The sequence below is a fragment of the Halichoerus grypus genome, chromosome X (genome assembly GCF_964656455.1).
Source record: "Halichoerus grypus chromosome X, mHalGry1.hap1.1, whole genome shotgun sequence".
Lineage (NCBI taxonomy): Eukaryota > Metazoa > Chordata > Mammalia > Carnivora > Phocidae > Halichoerus > Halichoerus grypus.
In genome coordinates this window covers 22,716,919-22,737,113 of record NC_135727.1, presented here as the reverse complement: position 1 = coordinate 22,737,113, position 20,195 = coordinate 22,716,919, and the positions used below count along the sequence as shown (strand labels likewise).

The following is a 20,195-nucleotide window of genomic DNA, read 5'->3' as shown; positions in this document are numbered from 1 at the left end:
ACAGTATGGTACTGGCACAAAAACAGACACATAGATCAATGGAACAGAAAAGAGAGCCCAGAAATGGACCCTCAACTCTATGGTCAACTCATCTTCGACAGAGCAGGAAAGAATGTCCAATGGAGAAAAGACAGTCTCTTCAACAAATGGTGTTGGGAAAATTGGACAGCCACATGCAGAAGAATGAAACTGGACCATTTCTTTACACCATACACAAAAATGGACTCAAAATGGATGAAAGACCTAAATGTGAGACAGGAATCCATCAAAACCCTTGAGGAGAACACAGGCAGCAACCTCTTTGACTTCAGCCGCAGCAACTTCTTCCTAGACACATCACCAAAGGCAAGGGAAGCAAGGGCAAAAACGAACTATTGGGACTTCATCAAGATAAAAAGCTTTTGCACAGCAAAGGAAACAGTCAACAAAACCAAAAGACAATCTACAGAATGGGAGAAGATATTTGCAAACATCTTGTCAGGTAAAGGGCTGGAATCCAAGATCTATAAAGAACTTATCAAACTTAACATAGGAGAGAAAAAGAGGAAAAGATAAAGATATGTAAATGTGGGCATAAAAATGTTGATGCACTCTAGGTTTCTGTCTTTGGACATCATCATTGTCTTCAGTGTCTCCTAGATGATCTCATCTTAGATACATGGATCTACATATTATCCATATCTTCAGCTCTGACCTTTCCCCAGAAATTTAGACTTGTGTGTCCAACTGCCCCATTCCCATCTCCATTTATGTAATAGGCATCTCATATATAACATGTCAGAAACAAAACAAAATTCCCCCATCTCCTGTCTTCCCCATCACAGCAAATATAACAATTGTTCACTTGCTGCTCAAGCTCCAAACCTAAGAACCATTCCTGATTTCTCTTTTTCCCTCACCTCCCATATCCAATCCAATATAATTTCTACCAGCCATATCTCCTACACACACCCTAAATCTGAGCACACTTAACTATCTGTAGTATTAAAATCCTATTACCATCATCTTTCACCTGGAATTCTCTCCTTGCTTCATAATAAGACTTCTAGTTTCCCCCTGTGTTCAGCTACAGTCCATTAGTCACAAAAAAGAGTAATCATTTAAAAATGTAAACTGGATGTGGGCAGTCTGCTTTTCCCTCTCCCTCTGCCTCTCCCCCCTGACCAGCTTTTGATCTCTCTTTCTTTCTCTCTCTCTCTCTTGCTCACGCTATCAAATAAATAAATATTTTCAAAAATGTAAATTGGACAATATTCAGTGTATTAGAATTCTACAATAGCTTTCCACTCACATTACAATAAAATTCAGACTGTTCACCTTGGCCTACACAGTTTCATCTTCCCCCTTACCTCCTTGTATAGTAAAATCAAGCCACACCAATTTCTTTGATTTCTTCAGCATGACTATTTCTTTCCCATATCAGAGGGTCTTCCTGTTTCCACCAACTCTAGTCCCATTTCTCAGCATGGCTGGCTTATACTCACCATTCATACCTCAGTTTAAATACCACTTTGCCAGAGAGGCTTTGACCACCCAATATAAACTAGGGCCTTCCAATCAGTATATCTCATCAGTCTGTTTACTCTTTCTTTTTTTTTTTTCAAATTTTTATTTAAATTCTAGTTAGTTAATATATACTGTAATATTGGTTTCAGGAGTAGAATTTAGTGATTCATCACTTACATATAACACCCAGTGCTCATCATAACAGGTGTCCTTCTTAATGCCCATCACCCATTTAGCCCATCCCCTACCCACCTCCCTCCATCAACCCGCAGTTTGTTCTCTATTTTTTTTTTAAAGATTTTATTTATTTATGTGACAGAGAGAGACACAGCGAGAGAGGGAACACAAACAGGGGGAGTGGGAGAGGGAGAAGCAGACTTCCCGCTAAGCAGGGAGCCCGATGCGGGGCTCGATCCCAGGACCCTGGGATCATGACCTGAGCTGAAGGCAGACGCTTAACAACTGAGCCACCCAGGCGCCCCTGTTCTCTATTTTTAAAGAGTTTCTTATAGTTTGCTTCCCTCTCTCTCTCTCTTTTTTCCCTTTATATTCATCTGTTTTGTTTTTAAATTCCACATATGAGTGAAATAATGGTATTTGCCTTTCTCTGATTATTTGTTTACTTTTACTGTCTGGTCTTCCCTCTACAATGTAAGGTCCGTAAGAACAGTCTTCATTTGCCTTGTCCTCTGTTCTAGTCCCAACAATTAAAAGAGTGTCTCGTACATAAAAGAGTGTCAAGTAAAATATGCTGAATAAATATATGGAAAAACTAATAAAAATAAATATATGAGAGCTGGGGTAGAGTGAAGAACATCTGCTGGGTAGATATTTTGAAAGTTGTATTGTCAGCTGGAATATCCAAAATTGCTCACAGTTATTTCTTTTTCTTTTTTCAAAGTCATGGATATTTTGCAGTTTCTACTCTGTTATGGAACAAATAGCATGGCATATGTGTCACAATTTATAAAGTTAGTATCATGTAATATTATGTTCATGACTAGTATAAAGATATTGTTCATTACTTTGGGAAGTTGGGAAAGCTTCTACTCTCTTGTGTTCTTCGGCACACAAAAAGCTATATAGTAGGAGAAAGGGGCAGGTAACAAGGACTATTATAGTGAAGATCATTAGAGTTAGGGAAGACCTTTTTGCTAACTGTTCATGTAGATGTTTGTGCCTACAATCTATATCCAGTGCAGTTCTACACTATAATCATGGGGATCCACTCTCCTTTTGAGGACTGTTAATTTGATAACTGATAATTAGCAAACTCCTTGGGAAAAAGAGTCCCTTGTAACATTTCAATCAAATTCATTCAGCATTTGCTTAGAAGCAGCTTCCAGAATAAATTGACCATAGTGAAAAGTAAGAAACAGGAGAAAACAGGGAAGAAAATATTGACAGCACATTTCTTAGATTTTAAGACCCATCATTCACATTTGAGGATAAATGGAAACATCACCACAGGAAATGTATATAGTAGAGACTTAGTATTTGTTATATTGATATAGAATTGTATCTCCTTTGTATATTTATATGGCATTTGTTCTGAAGAATCCTGCAGGATGAGTACTATTATTTGCTATTTACAGAAGAAGAAAGAGTCAGACCTATTCATTGTTTCTCCAAGACTTCAAAGCTACTAATTTGCACGGCCATGTTTCTAACCTGTCTGTTTTGCTTAAAAGTCTGTTCTTTTGACTATATTGCCTTAATAAGGGGTAGTAGAATATCTCTAAGGTGGAGGAATATATAATTAAAAGGAAAAATGTATTTTAATTTTCTAAAATAAATACTGTCTTTCCTCAGGATTTCCCAGAAATGAAACATAGGCTATCAGACATAGGCAGTTTGCCCATTGATTAGCTCTACACTTCTCAAACCTCCTCCACAAAATATGTTTACCATAACCAGTTCTGTCCTGAGTCCACTCTGAATGTTGAGGGTTTAGGACAGTAAAGTAAGTCAGATTTTCCTCTAGTACAGTGAGAGAAGAATATAGAACTTGGCATTAAAAAAAGCTGTTTCAGACCTATCCAGAAAAATTTAGTTGCTGAAGTAGCACAAGGAGCTTGCTATAAGGTTTTCTTTCCTATATGAATAGCATGGCCCCAAGGACTAAGTTTGAGTGAGACTCTGGAGGATACTGCAATTTCATTAAAAAACTATGCTTTATAGTCTTATAACTTTCCAACCTTCACAAACAAAAATTCATTTCTAGCTGAAACTTGATGTCATTCTTTTCTGGCTGGAATGTGAAAGATTTGGGGAATTGGTGAAAGAAATGTATTGAGTTGTTAAAAATATATGATCCAGGTCTTGTCTAGTTTTCACCTCCATGGCTCATAAACACAGTTGCTCTCTTTCATGCTTCATTTCTGTCAATCACTGTGACAGGCATAGTGGAATTCCCTTCCTCTGCCTTCCCAAACAAAGGCAAAGTAAACAAAATAATATTTTGATGTAGAACCTCAGCATTTTAGTGAAAGTGAACTATTTTCTATTTCGAATACAGACCTTGAGATCTTTTCTAAGGTTGAGGGGAATGTGAAATGGTATTCCTTAGTGAATAAGTATAAATAGTGGGGTCAGCACTGAGAAAAGCATGAGGGTAGGCATTAGTCTAAGCCAGTGGGGAAGGTGAAAGAGCAAAGACCTTATGCAGTATGCTGGGTAGACATGCCTCTAGCAGATGTGCTTGGCTTTTCCTTTCAGATTTGAATTCAGAAAAACAATTTGTGAAGGAACATGGCAGAAATGTTTACATTTTGGGTATAGGTTCTCAAAAACAAAAGAAATTGAAGGTAACCCACCTCAATACCTACACCAGGCATACATAGCTTTACTATCCAGTACTATCAACTCTTATCTATCAAGTATTTTTGTAGTAGTTGGTCTAGATTTTTGGAGGGTGAAATATAAGAAACTGTTATTACTCATAAATATAAACCTTGTTGGAAAGACTCCATGATAGAGGATGAGCAAACAAATGGGAAGATAAAGGCTGGTAGAAAAGTATTTGTACCCCCTCAGAATGTCTGCTCACTGTAGGTGAGCTACTGGGACACTTATCTGCTATAGAATCCTGCCCAGTCCTAATCAGGGTGTACAGGTTATACCTTGTTGGCTTATAGTCAGCTGGTAGGTTAATATAGTCCTCCACTCACTGCTACATTAGAGACTAATCAAAGAAGCCATCTAAATATTCAATAATTCATATCATGATTGAAGAGATACTGAAAAAGTTCTATTTTTTCCTACATACAAAATCTCCTCCCTGACCCCTGAATCAACACTCCCACCACATTTCCTCAGAGCCTATACAATATGTAGAAAAAATAAATTAGAGCTCAAAGGAAACAAAAGAAAGAAGCATGAAGGACACAAATTTAACCATATATAGATACACCTAGAAGTCAGCTGAGGTTCTGCAAATAAAGTATAACCCAAGCCACAATGAATAGTGTTTAAAAACTGGAAACAAGCTGCCTGGTTCAAATCTTGGTTCTGCTAGTTACTAGTTATATGACCTTGGGCAAGTTACTTTACTTCTCTGTGACTTAGTTTTGTTTTTTTTTGTTTTGTTTTGTTTTGTTTTGTTTTTATCCATAAAGCCTTAATAGTGTTATGAGGCTGAAATAAATGAATAGTTATAAAGTGGTTAGAACAGTTCCTGACATACAGCAAGTGCCATATAAATGTTTACTATTATTCTAAGGTACAGTTCTAAAACTGTCCAGTCTTCCATAAGTAATGAGCACAAAGAGAAGAGTGTGGGTAGATGAGCCTATACTTTAATGTAGATTATAGTCATAATTTGCATTCAAACAAACAAAAATGACAGGCCAGCCCCTTTATCAAGTCGGTCTCCTCTATCTCAGAATATTATTTGTCTTCCCCTCTTCTCTGCTCACCTCCTTTCCTTCTAGTAATTTAAAATATTTAACTAAACATGCATTTCTTAAGCAAATGAAAAGTGTCCATTCAACCTCTAACAAGTGAAAGCATACTACAGTCTTTCAAGACCCAGCTAGGACACTCCATCCTCTGGAGACTCTTTCCCTGATTTCTCTGATCCACTCCAGCCTGCAGTGACTTCTACTTTTCTTGAACTTACATAAAAACACATTTTGTAATACATTCCTAGCACTCAAAGTTTGGAAAATTATCTCAGAATTTAATTGTGAGTCTTGTTTTTCTCCCCAACAGGATTACACACATTTTAGTTCTGGGAATATAGTCCTACTTTGTTATACCTTCTGTAACATCTAGCACATGGCCAGGCATAGTACAGAAAATTCAAAGCTCTTGCTTAATGATTGACTAATTGATGACTAATTAAATGTTCCTCAATTCACTCAACAAACAATTTAACCTTGGGCTATTTCATCATATTTGAGAATAAAGTATGAAGTTCAAGGGGAAAAAATATCAGCACAGTCTGATCATTCTAGAAAAATGTCACTGTCAAACTTCTGAAGTTGTTTTCTTTTATTTCTTTCATAACCAAACCATTAGATTACTGAATGCAATTTCCCAGAGAAATGTACTATTTTTTTCATCAGCAACAGGTATGAAGATTTTGGCAGAAGCATTACAAACCATAGAGGTGCTATCATTTTGTACATGAAAAAACACTGGAATTGGGTATTGTTATGAATAAAAAGAAAGCAAAGGCTGCCTCCTTACTTCAGTCGGATAATCAAATAAAAAACCATTTCTTTTGCCCACATTCCTTCCTGGTACTGAAAAAGGACTTCAAGTACCTCCATTTTTACCTCAGTCTATACTTTCTAACTGATTAAGCTCTTCTTCCCAGCTTATTTCTTAATTTAGGCAAAGGACCCTGTGGACAAGGCATTCTCTGATGGGAACTAAAAGTACCCCCTCAGGCAATAGGGACTGCCCTAAACCAGCAAGACCCCACATGACTGACCCCAAGATAATGATTGACCTGGACTTTCCTGCTCACCTGCATGTACCCAGCAATCTTTGTTCCACATTTTTCTTATATAAACCTGGAAGTATTTTCAGCACCTTGGAGACAGGCTTTAAGACATTAGTCTGTGTCTTCCCAGTGTTGGCCTCACTGAAATAAATTATTTTCTTGTTTTCACCACCACTCATCTCTCTGCCTTTGGATTTTGTCAGCAGCGAGTGGCCAAACCTGGTCTGCCTGGGACCCCCTGCACCCCACCTACAGTACCTTGTCAACTGCTTAGCCTGGTTGATTCCTTCTTTTCATCATTTTTGTTTAAGGGTTAAGGTTAGAGTCTCAAATAACCAGAGACAGATATGGGCAGCTGACAGAAAAAAAAAGTTACAATGGGGTTTCTTTGAAAACAACTTATCCAACATTTTAAATAAATAACACCTTCATATGAAGGGAAGGTAAAACTTTTAACTGCACACATCTGAAAATGCATTTTAAAATGCCTAATGTAAATAGATCACATTCTAGATATTTCCATTCACACTGTGCCAAACAGCTGGCCATTTTCAAATACTTCTTTTTTATCTCTTTAAGGATCAACAAATAGGTTCTTTGTTTTTGTTTGTTTGTTTTTTTCTTTCTGGAATTAAAGTTGAACAATTGCCATAATTTAGAATAAAAGAGATAGAATCGAAAAGAGAAGACCTAATTTGTACAGGTATCATCAGAAGCAAATTAGCACTGTTCCTGGTCTTTCAGTTTGAGATACAATAACATCTACTCACCTTTTCCCCTTGTTAGACTAGCTTCTGCTCAGGATTTCCAAGATGCTGTAATTCTGGGAGTCAATCTCTTCTCCCCTCTTTTCCATTCCTTCTGGCAATCTAAAATAAGAATCACAGCTAAAAAGTACAGTAAAATATATAAGAAAGTAATAAAATGTCAGATTTATTCATTCAGCAAATATTTATTGAGAATATGCTATCTGCTAAGTACTGTTAAAACAGTAAACAAGAAAAACATAGTCCTTATCCAAAGGGAGCTCAACGTTCAGTAAGAGACAAAAACTCAACAGACATTTACCATATAGTTGTACAGGTGCAGTGATGGCAAAAATGCAGGGTGCTATGAGATCACACAGAAGGGACATCCAAATTATAACCTAAATGAGAGAAGGTAGGGGTCAAGAACATCTTCCCAGAAAAAATAACATCTGAAGGGAAGAATTGAAGTGTGTGTAGGAATTCATCAAATTAGAGTGGAGTAGGGAATATATTCCAAGTAGAGGGAATAGAATGTGGAAAGTACCAAAGGGGAAGAAGAGTAATGCATTCAAGAATCTGAAATATGTTTAATAAATTTGTTTCATAGAAGGCTGGTGAAATAGTGAGAGATAAGGAATGAAACTGGAGAGGTGAACATTCAACTCTTGAATCCTACCATGGCTGGCTTGTTTCCAGGGTTTGAGGGCCTTAGCAACAATTCTTTTCATTGTCTTGCAATATCAGTACTTCAGCCACAAAAATCTTTTACATCGTTAAGAGCATGTTGCCTAGATTTCTTATTTCATGTTTTCTGAAATCCCACCACGTAAAAGGCAAAATCTTTCAACACACCACCTAGGAATACCCTTGGACATCCTGATCAATTGAAAGGAGAGAGATTCCTAGTCTATAACACAGAATTTTTCCTCTAAGTTCCTGTTTCTGGTGTGAAATAGATGTCCCTTTCCCAAGAGGTTAGACAACAGGGATGACTTCATATTTCAAGAGAGACCTTGCCACAAACCACATGAGTATATGGCTCTATTCTGATAGGTACATCAGTATTAGCAACATTCAATTTAACCCAATAGGCTGAAAAAAGAGTTATATCCAGAAAGCAACAAAGAAGTCACTACCTTACAACCAGTATTTGATTAAGCTAAAGAGTTGAATAAGGACAATGGACAGATACCATAAAAATGATCTCTGTTAATGAAATTATAGGAAATATTAAAAGGCCAACTGTTTTAGCTCTCAGCCTTTAGAACGATAAATGTCTAATATCTCTGACTATTTAATTTTCTAAGATGTCTTGAAATATTTTATTCTTCTCATCGATAAAAACGTCCAGAACAGACTTATATGTCAATTCTATGGAAACACCATTGGGCAACTTTTATGTGAGAGGCACTTTAGTAAGCATAGGAAAAACAGATCTTTGCCTCTCTAAGTTTCCACTCTAATGATACTATGAGTACAGGTATATTCACCATCAATTTATCTTGGATTATTTTAGTTTTCACTTAAAGGATAATTATGGAAGAAAAAAGAGTGATGTGGTTAATAAAAGAAATGGAACTATTGCTTCCTATTTTCCAAATTGCATTTCACATAAATATTAGTGTTTCAGGAGAGATTTAATAGGTGTTGGATTAAAAAAAATAAAGAAAAGCCAAGTTTAACAAACTTGAACAAAATTCCTTTTTACACGATTTCTCAGAACATTTTATCTACTAATATGTACTATGAATCTCCAAGAAAAGGATATCATATGCAACATTTCCCAAAGGTATTTGTTCTTGTTTTTTATGGAACTCCCCCCAAATAGAGTCTATAAAACATACTACTAATAAAATATCAGGAACCATTTATTTTTAGAAACTATGGGTATCATCATGAGGTTAAAAACAAGATAAAGTTCCATGTGTTTTGAGTGTTTTCTAATATAAATAATGCCATACTTCAAGTATCCCACTTCAGTAATGAAATCTTCTTTCCTTGGACCTTTGGCCCAAATTAATCTTTTGACTGTCTCAGGTGTCATAGCTTTCTTTAGTTGTAACACAATTTAGTATACACAGCATTCTGTGGCAGACAGATCACTAGCAGTGGATGCAGAATGCAAGTTTTAGTCCTAGCTAGGAAATATTAGCAAATAACAATCTCCCTGAGCTTCAATCTCTTCAACTATGAAATAAAGAGAATAATACTAGCTAAAATAAATTGACTTATATGTGAATTGCAAAATGCTATATAATTATGCTATTAGTTTAAGTATTTATATATATGAGAGAGAAAAAGAGAGAGAATACTTTAGGGTAAAACTGTATATTCACAATTTGACTCAACATAATTCTGGTTACACCTTTGTTGTTTAAAAAATTTTTTAAAGATTTTATTTATTTGTCAGAGAGAGAGAGAAAGCACAAGCAGCAGGAGCAGCAGGCAGAGGGAGAAGCAGGCTTCCTGCTGAGCAGGGAGCCCAATGCAGGACTCGATCCCAGAATGCTGGGATCATGATGTGAGCTGAAGGCAGACACTCAACTGACTGAGTCACCCAGGCATCCTTGTTTAAAATTTTTTTGATGACAAATAGCATCAAAATGTCTTTAAAATATTTAAAGTAGCACAATTATACCCAGAAGAGTTTTACACAATATTAATATTTTTGTATGCCTTACAATGACTTTGTACATAAGATTTATTCTCCCTTCCTCCTCTGCCATGCTCAATCAATCTGTTCTGCTGGAATCATGCTGGAAATGAGAGCATTTAAGTGCTTCACTTTTCTCTTTAGTTTGCTAGCTATACAAATGAAAAGTAGTATATTTCAAGGCCAACCCAGTGTTTCATTTCAATAATTTACAAAATCTTGCATCTACAGCAATTCCTTGCATATACTTACCTTGAGAGAGTTATATATATAGCAAGTAAGTAATCTAAAAATTCTTTCAGGATTATAGAAAGTAACATTTGATTTTTAGAAACTGAGACTCAGTCGTGATATGTGTTTCTCAAGGTGACCCAGCAGGCTAGAGATGGGAATAAAACTTAGAACTCTAATTTCCTATCCTGGCTCCCTCCAATTATCCAGGCACCCTCCTTAACACAATCAAGGTTCACCTACAAGAATACTGGTTAATATCTCCTGGTGCTAAAATGGAATTGGAGTCTTGAAGATGGAAATTGGTTACTTAATTCATTCTAAATCAATGTCTCTGTTGATAATGCATCTGTCAATGTAAGTATCAGGGATCCAGCTGGGTACTAGTGCATAGCTCTTCAGTCATTGTCTCAGGATGTCCTTGTGACATTAGAGAGAAGATCAGATTTTCAATCAGCCTTCAGCTATGTTGCCTTTTTTTCCGGCACACATTAAAATGCACTTAGAGTGACCTCCCTCCAGCAGACAAAGAGGTAAAGGCATTCTTGAAAGAGATTATTGAGAGGTTCAGGATTCAGACTAAAGAATAAATTTGAACAATAAGTACTGGATGCTTATAATGGGCTCACAGAATGCTTAGACATTCAGTATGAGCTTTTAAAAAAAAATCTTAAAACATACGGGTGGTATGTGTACATTGTTGAGTACATACATTTCCTGAGAAGTAAAATAATGTGTATAAGAATACTCTATAGGTGGCTGAAATGAATCATGTGCTACATGCAATTAGAATGTAAGAGAACTCTGTGAGAAGAGGAAGCATTTATTAGACATCTCTGAATCACTGTCACTTAACATGGCACCTGGCATATAGTAAGTATTTGTTACATGTTCATTGGATGAATGAATGGATGAATGTACAGATAAATGAATGATAAACATATGTCTGTATTCATGAAATGATGTTCTTAGTAATCGTCCATCAGGTTCATCCCTTGGTATCTGAGTTATTATTTCAATATAATTTATTCCTCTTTATACTCTGTCACATTAGTGTACATCCAGGGCTCACATGAGTAGAGAAATAAGTTAGATATTATTCAACTTAGGAGAATTTGGTTCATAGGTTTGCTTGTGCAAATATAGTAAATTGCTACTCATATAACGTGATTGAATATTGGTATATTCAAATCAAGTTAATAATCAGTTCAGAAGAGGTTGCAGAGTGAGGTAGAGCCTGTATTCTCTATTTCTAAAAAGCTGAGGCTAATAACATTAAGTAACTTCTCCAAGATCATAAAGTAAGCAGTAAATCAAGGATTATATTGAATGCCTAATATTATCACTCAAATTCTTTCCCATTGGCTCTAGCCATAACCATCTCCCAAAACACACACACACACACACGCACACACACACACACACACACACACTATTGCTAATATAACATCCAAGCCCCTTCACAATTTATTCTCCTTTTCTCACACTTTCAACTTTCAATACATATTCTGCTCCAACCACAACAAATTACTTGTCATTTTCCTGAAACATGCCATCTATGTGAATATATCTTTTTGACCTTTTGTTCATATTTTCCCTCGATGGAACTCCCTTCCCCCTGTTCTTTGCTTAGACTTATTCCTGGCATTATCAGGTCCAATTGCAGTACTACTACCAGTCTGTACTCTGAAATTTCTTTGTTCAAACTGGTAGTATAGCCCTTATTACATTGTAATATAAATATAAAAAATAATAAATTACTATTTGTACTTATATTTGTATTTCTAGGAAATAATTTATACATAAGGTATACACTGCTAATTTGGAAAAACAAGCAGCCTTGCTTTGATGTTCAAAAGGCACTTTAGTATCTTTCAGTGTTTCATAATTACAGGGCAATATAAACACTAGTATTCTGGTGATAGTAGTATTGTGAAAACACCATGTTCTAAAGCCTTGGAGAACCAGGTTGAAAAACTCAGCTCCATCAATTACTAGCACAGATCTTGGGAAATTCATGCTGATTCACCATCTCCCCATCTGTAAAATGGGGATATGATAAGAGTTCTAATCCAGAGGGCTGTTGTGAAGATACAAGTAAATGATCTTTGTAGTGTTTGGTGCATAATGAGTACCCAATAGATTATTATTATTATTATTATTATTATTATTATTAAGCTCTAGATGTTCACAAGTGCTGACCGGTTGAGAAGCTGTGTTACAGAATACCTGGCCAATGAAAGTTTATATTACAGATTCAGCTCTGCTGGGAAAAGCCATAGGCCAAGGGCATAGTCTATCCATTTTGAGTGTGAGCTAAAATTGTGTCCATATGCAGAGGCCTATGGAGCACAACTTTAGCTCATACTCAAAAATACAGTACTTACAATAATAACTAATACTTCCTGGTACCAGGAGCAAGTATCATGGTAATGCCTATAGGAATTCAGACAAATTTCTATCAGGAACTCAGTCTCCTCAAAGCACCCATAAATTCTGATCAGATTACTACTGGACTGAATATCAGCTAGGTCACCATCAGAAATAAGCAGTGGTCTATAGTCAAGACTTGCTGGATAACTCAAACCAATGTGGCTGGAAGCCACAAACTCCCATATACTGTTTGGGCAAGACAGATAGGAAATTAAAGAGAAATTTTATAAGCTGCTTCAATAAATTCCTGGCTGAAAAACTTTGGGTTAAGCCAGCTAGTTGAAAGTTTAGTAGAAAGGATTAACTGGACTGCCATCACATGAGTAAATCAGTTAGCTATGTCACTGGCCATGTATAGAAAACAATCCACTTGTAAATGGACCAGCTAATCAGAAAATTTAAAATAATAATAATTTAAATGGCTTTTTTAATGAGCTTGAAGAATATTTTAATAATATTAAAAGTACTTTTTGAGCATTTACTGTGGGACAGGCTATGTACTAATAAGCACATTTCATGCATAGTCTCATTCAATTTTCATAAAACCCTATGGAATAGGTACTTTTTTGTCCCCACTTTATAGATCAGAAAGCAAAGGCTGGGAAAATTATGTAATTTGTCCCAAGTCACTCAGCTAGGAAGTGAAACAACAGGGATTTAAATCTAGGTCTAACTGAAGACATTTACTTCTTAATACCTCTTTATAAAAAATTAAGGTTTTGTCAGTATCATGTTTTAGCCATAATTCAAGTTTTCCTCTGCACTTAGGCAGTTATAATTCACCAATATTCAGGTGAATAATTCTGTATAAATGTTTGAATAGGTAGATAGGTAGGTACTGTTAAAGGAAATTTTCAGAAAAGGAAAGAAAATTGCCCTTTGCAAATATTGTCAGAGTTTGGCTAGCTGAAAGTAAAAGAAAAATTATTTAGGAAAAAAATCTTTAAAATTACCAAATAAGTGGGGTGCCTGGGTGGCTCAGTTGGTCAAGCATTTGCCTTCAGCTCAGGTCCTGATCTCGGGGTCCTGGGATCAAGCCCCAGCAGCCTCCCTGCTCAGCAGGGAGTCTGCTTCTCCCTCTCCTTCTGCCCCTCCCTGCCCCACCCCTGCTCATGCTCTCTCTCTCTCTCTCTCCTCTCAAATAAATAAATAAAATATTTTTAAAAATTACCAAATAAGCAATTTTATATTAGTCTTTGCATGGTGGAAGAAAGCAGCATCTTTCTCATATCATTTTTCATGTTCACAAAGTTCATGACATATTTTCTGGCATCAGCATAATAGACATCAGGAATAAATTTGTTTTTGTTAGGGAGTCCAGATTCACAGAAAAAATTAAGGTTTTATTACTTAGGGGACCGGAATTAGAATAGCCCTGTTATTTTGGGAATGCACATGCTGGGCAAGCCATAAAGAATGTAAAACTTCATTCTGATCCTGCATATATCCCAGTGAAAAGGGGCTAGAAAAATAAAACTTCTATGTGCTGGGGAGTTTTAATATTTATCCAAAGTTGTATTATTATTTGATTCAGGCATTTTAGTTTTTTCATGTTTATATGGTTACCATATTAGAAGCCATTTTATCTTCAGCAAAAAAATGTTCTGTTTTTTTAAAGATTTTTTGGGGGGGAGGGGTAGTGGGAGAGGGAGAGAGAGAGACTCTCAAGCAGACTTCCCACTGAGCGCAGAGCCCAAAGCAGGGCTAGATGCCAAGACCCTGAGATTATGACTTAGCCAAAATCAAGAGGCAGATGCTTAACCAACTGAGCCATCCAGGTGCCTCAAAAATGTTCTGTTTTGAAACAAAATAAATTCAATAGGTATAGAGAGGTGATAGTTGAGACCCTTGGTCAGATTGTCAGTTTGTATGCTTGTCCTGGTAAGTAAAGGATTATATAACATTTACATTTAAATATCTATGTGGATTCAAATCACTAAGGTGTTCTTCAGCTATTAAATGTTGCCACACATTTAGAGGGTTTCTTTGGTGTCCTGCTGAAGGCTCCTCTTTAATATCACCCCTCCCTTTCCTCCTTTTCTTTCTCTTCCCTTTTTTCTCCCTCTTTTTCTCTTTCCGTTTTCTTTCTGTGTCTCCCTTTTTTTAAGATTTTTAAAAATATTTTATTTATTTGACAGAGAAAGAGAGACTACACAAGCATGGGGAACAGCAGGCAGAGGGAGAGGGAGAAGTAGCCTCCCTGGCTGAGCAGGGAGCCTGATGCAGGACTTGATCCCAGGATCCTGGGATCATGACCTGAGTTAAAGTCAGATGCTTAACCAACTGGAGCCACCCAGGTGCTGGTCTCCCTTTAAAAAAAAAAAAAAACATTTAAAAACAGTTTGTAGAAAGGAAGGACTTGCTGAGTAAATCCATGCCTATGAATAACTTTTTAACATTAATGAAAAAGGAAAACTCTTATATCCTTTAAATATCCATACCAACAAACAAACAAGAAAACAAGCAAATTGAAAACAGGTACCTAAAAAGAAAAACAAATATAATTTTATTTGCCATATCTTTCATAACATTAAAGGCTGGGAAACAACTGAATAATAACTATGGAATTTTGAAGAAAAAGAAAATGGCAATCGAGTTCTATAACCAGACAAGCTATTATATACCTCTAAGGACAGCAGAAATATAGATATTCAGATATTCAAGAATGAGAAAGTATACTGCCTAATTAGTCTACCTAAAAAAAAATAACTAGTCAATCAAGATATGAGTCAACTTAATGAATTTGAGAATTTGGAGGGTATCCTATAAAACAAACAGCAGGTAAAGAACCTGGAAAAATGAAGAGTATAAGTAGTCAGAGACAGATTTATAATGAAGCTCATGAAATTTGAGCTTTAAGTCCTTTCACATGCCCAGACTCCTCCCAAGACACTAGAAGGAATAGCCCTAGCAATTTGTTTATAAGGTCCTATGTTTTTTTTGGGGGGGGGAGGCAAAAATAAGATATTTTAGGTACAGTTACTTTCTTCTTCAATATCTCCTTTGTTAAACTTCCCCTTGTGTCAGTGACATTGAAGTAACCATGGGCATTTGGGGGAGTCACCTAAAGGAAAAGTGAGTTGGGGATATATTTTGTTTCAGTTTACTGGGATATATGTTCTTTACTACATATATAATTTATATCATAAATATTATAGTACAATATGTTATACACACTCATACATATTATTGTTCACAGTTATTTCCATATATAGTTGTTAGTAGCCATCCCAGTGTAGGAATGGCTTCCAGGAATACTTGTGGTACCTATTATGCCAGTATTCTTGGTCATAGCATAAAAGAGCACAGATTACATGATAATGTAAATATGCCCATGCTCTCTGGCATCTGCCATCAGAAGTAGAGGAAAAGCAAGGTTTGAAATGCGTGGGAAGACTAGAAGCTAGTCTGTGGAAAATTAGCCCAAATCTTATGGATCATATAAGAAAAAATCTTGATAGAAGTTTCTAAAATTTGACCTCAATCCTAAAAATTTATGTGAAATTACAAATAACCAGTTCTAATGCTTAAAAACATCCCAAATTACCATTAAAAATCCCATCAACTATACTATAGGAAAGATAAAATCCCATTTATATTCTCTTGAATGAAAGTGAGATTTTAAAATCCTTGATCATTTCTTCATAGGTCACAGAATAGCTCATTAAAATATTAGGGAAAAAACAGAATTATAGACATGGGCAAGGCAAAAGGTATGTACATTTATATTGTTGGATACTGTTATATCATCTTTCAAAGATCATATACCCCCACCAACTGTGAATGAAAGAAAGATTATTTACATTTCTAAAATCTATTCCAAATCGATACACAAAAAATACAATTTAAATATGCATATTAATTAGACCATACTAGTTACCCATTTAATGTTTTTTTCTTATTCTGTTAATATTGTTCAACTCATCCACCCGTTTTTATTTTGATCCTTTAAGCTATCACAATAAAAATAGGATATGTAACTTCCAAATTCTTAAATATAAAGCAACCAAAAAAGATGATTAGATTATCAGAGAAAAATAAAGAAACATAAAAAAATAAGATAGTATTAGAAGTCAAAACAAATATGTTACCAAAATAATTCCTTATAAAAGACATTGACTTTTATATAAATTATAAAAACAAAATTAAAATATTTGTTCGCTACATGGCACATTTGAAACAACATTATGTAAAATTATATAAGTGAAAAGATAGAATTTGACAAAACTATTCATTTTAAAGAATACTTGAAGAAGGTACCCATGGGATTTTAGACAGAGGGAGAAAAATGTAATGAAATGACAATTTAATGTGATTAAACAAGGATCACTTAAAATACAGAGGTAGTAGATGACACAAAAGAGTGTGTATATATACATATATATAATCTTTGGAAATTTATTCTATGATAAATTTGGCAATTATAATCACCAGAACAAGAATACATTTGCATTTCTCAATGGGATATTTTTGATATTTTGGGTAGGACATTTGTTCTTTCTGCAGCATTCTCCCACATACTGCAGGATATTTAGCATCCTTGGTCCTTAGATACTAAATGTCAGAAGGAGCCCCTAGTCACTGTGACATACAAAAAAGTATATACACATTTACAAATTCACCTTCAAGGGGAGATACTGTTCATTGTTGAGTAGCAGTGTCAGTGAATGCCTATTCACAAACCCGAAGTTAGATCATATATCAAAAACAATTTCATATGGATTAAAGATTTAAACATTAAAAAATGAAATCACACTAGGACAGTATTGTAAATAATTAATGATCTTGGGCTTTGGGATCATGATTACAGTGGGTCTAATTATAAAGACAAGCACTGGTAGATCTTTAGTTTATATTAACACTAAAAAATCCTAAACAAACATTATAGGTAGATGACAAACTGGGGAAACATTTTCAAGATAGAACTGAAATGAAGAGTTACTATCTTTAAATTATAAAAAAGCATTTAAAAAATAGGTATCAGAGGTGCCTGCGTGGCTTAGTCAGTTAAATGTCCAACTCTTGATTTTGGCTTAGGTCATGATCTCAGGGTTGTGAGATTGAGCCCCATGTTGGGCTCCATGCCCAGATTGGGATTCTCTCTCTCCTTCTCCCTCTGCCCCTTCTCCCCTTCTCCCTCTGCCCCTACCCTCCCAAAGAAAAAACTCTGGAAAAGAGTATAGAGGTTCCTCAAAAAGTTAAAAATAGAACTACTCTATGATCCAGCAATTACACTACTAGTTATTTACTCCAAGGATACAAACATACTGATTTGAAAGGATACATGCACCCCAATATTTATAGCACCATTATCAACAATAGCCAAACTATGGAAAGAGCCCAACTGTCCATTGACTGGTGAATGGATAAAGAAGTTGTGGTATATATATATATATATATATATATATATATATATATAATGGACTATTATTCAGCCATCAAAAATAATGAAATCCTGCCATTTGCAATGACGTGTATTATGCTGGATCATAGAGTTGTTCTATTAAGAATATATTGGCTTGGGGTACTGCCACCGCCTATGCCCCTGAGCGACCCCACAGGTTTCATCATATTAGTACTATGAATAAAACCCAGAAAAGTAGAGGGGGGAGCAAGATGATGGAGGAATAGGAGACCTGGATTTCGTCTGGTTCCAGGAATTCAGCTGGGTAGGGATCAAACCATTCTGAACACCTACAAACCTACAAATTTTCCCATACCATTTATACCACTGCTACTCAACAATGAACAGTATCTCCCCTTGAAGGTGAATTTGTAAATGTGTATATACTTTTTTGTATGTCACAATGACTAGGGGCTCCTTCTGATATTTAGTATCTAGGGACCAAGGATGCTAAATATCCTGCAGTATGTGGGAGAATGCTGCAGAAAGAACAAATGTCCTACCCAAAATATAAAAAATATCCCATTGAGAAATGCAAATGTATTCTTGTTCTGGAGATCGAAGAAAAGAATAGCAACAACTCTCTGAACAGAAGAGCGACCACTTTCTGGAAGGTAGGACAAGCGGAGAAGTGAATGTGGGGCAATATTCAGGAGGATAGATGGTGGGGGAGGGGGCCACCATCAGCCGCTTCTGGCAAGTGATAGAGCAGCGGAGCACAAAATCGGAACTTTTAGAAATCAGCTCCACTGAGAGACGTCATCCAGTGGCTAAGCAGGGGGTGGAACCCTCACAGGACAGTGGGGTCTCAGGACCCTCGGGGTCACAGAAAAACTGGGGTTGAGGCAGAGCTCCCAGGTAAGGGAGCGGGGAAGCCGGCTGCAAAGACAGAGCCAAGGAGTGGGCTCTCAGCTCAGGGTTGCCATAAACCATGATCCGCGGCACAGTTGGGCCACTGCTCTTCCAGCAGGGACCCAACAAGTGGCAGATCCGGGGAGACTCCCCTTCCTCCCCTAGGAGGTGCAGCATGGGAGCGCACCACAGGGATCTGCTGGGTTTGGAGACTCCACACAGGGTCGTGTGCCAGAGATAGAAATGCTCGATCACAGACTGAGTGAGCACAGAGTGTGGCTGGAGACCAGGGAGATGGGAGTGATTGCCTGCTTTTCTCTGGGGGCACACTGAGGAGTGGGGCCCTGAGTTCTCGGCTCCTCTGGAGCGGAGATTGGGAGGCTGCCATTTTCACTCTCATCCTCCAACGCTGTACGGAAAGCTTTCAGGGAACAAAAGCTCCTGAGAGCAAATCCGAGCAGATTACTTAGCCCGGACCAGCAAGGGCAGGGCAATTCCACCTCTGGCAAAGACATTTGGGAACCATGGCAACAGGCCACTCCCCCAGAAGATCAACAAGAACAGCCAGCCAAGACCAAGTTTACCGATCAATGAGAACGGCAGAACTCCAGCGCTAGGGAAATACTGCACATAGAATTCATGGCTTTTTTAATCATGATTCTTTAGTCTTTCAAAGTGAATTTTTTTTTTTGAATTTTTCTTTTTCCCTTTTTCAACCAACATCTTATCAATCCCTTTTTTAAAAAACATTTTTATTTTTCATTTTTAGAGTCATATTCTATTCCTTCATAGTAGTTACCCTTATTTTTGGCATATATATATATATATATATATATATATATGTCATTCTCCCTCTAAAATTTTGAGATACAGTTTTTTCTAAAAGATCAAAATATACCCTAAATTCTAGTGTATGGCTTTGTTCCAGTCTCCTGCCTGATCACATTCTCTCCCTTTTCTTTTTTCTTTTTTCTTTTTTAAATCCCCTTCTTTCTTTTTTCAAACAACTTCTTATCTTATCAATTCCTTTTATAAAATCTTTTAAAATTTTCATCTTTACACTCATATTCCATTCCTTCATCGTATTAACCCTTATTTTTGTAAATATTTTCCTTTCTTTAAAATTTTGAAAGGCACTTTCTTCTAACAGATCAAAATACACCCAAAATCTAGTGTATGGCACAGATCTATGCACCAGCCTGATCATATTTGATCACATTCTCCTTGTTTTGTTTTGTTCTGTTTTCTTTGTTTTTATCGTTTTCTTTTTCTTTTTTTCTTTTTCTTTTTTCTTTTTTTCCCTTTCTTTTTCCCTGGTTTCAGATCTTTTTTGATTTGTTTAGAGTATATTTTCTGGGGATGTTGTTACCCTGTTAGCATTTTGTTCTCTCATTCATCTATTCTCCTCTGGACAAA

The 20,195-nt window shown here is 36.2% G+C and overlaps 1 long non-coding RNA gene across 1 annotated transcript in view; it reads right to left on the bottom strand.

Annotated features, from left to right (window-relative positions):
- Positions 1-7,231: 7,231 nt before the first annotated feature.
- LOC144380486 (uncharacterized) overlaps positions 7,232-20,195 on the bottom strand; it is a 429,182-nt gene continuing 416,218 nt past the window's right edge. The window contains exon 3 of the long non-coding RNA XR_013444653.1: positions 7,232-7,326. This is a non-coding gene — a long non-coding RNA (uncharacterized LOC144380486). The remainder of the gene's footprint in view (positions 7,327-20,195) is intronic.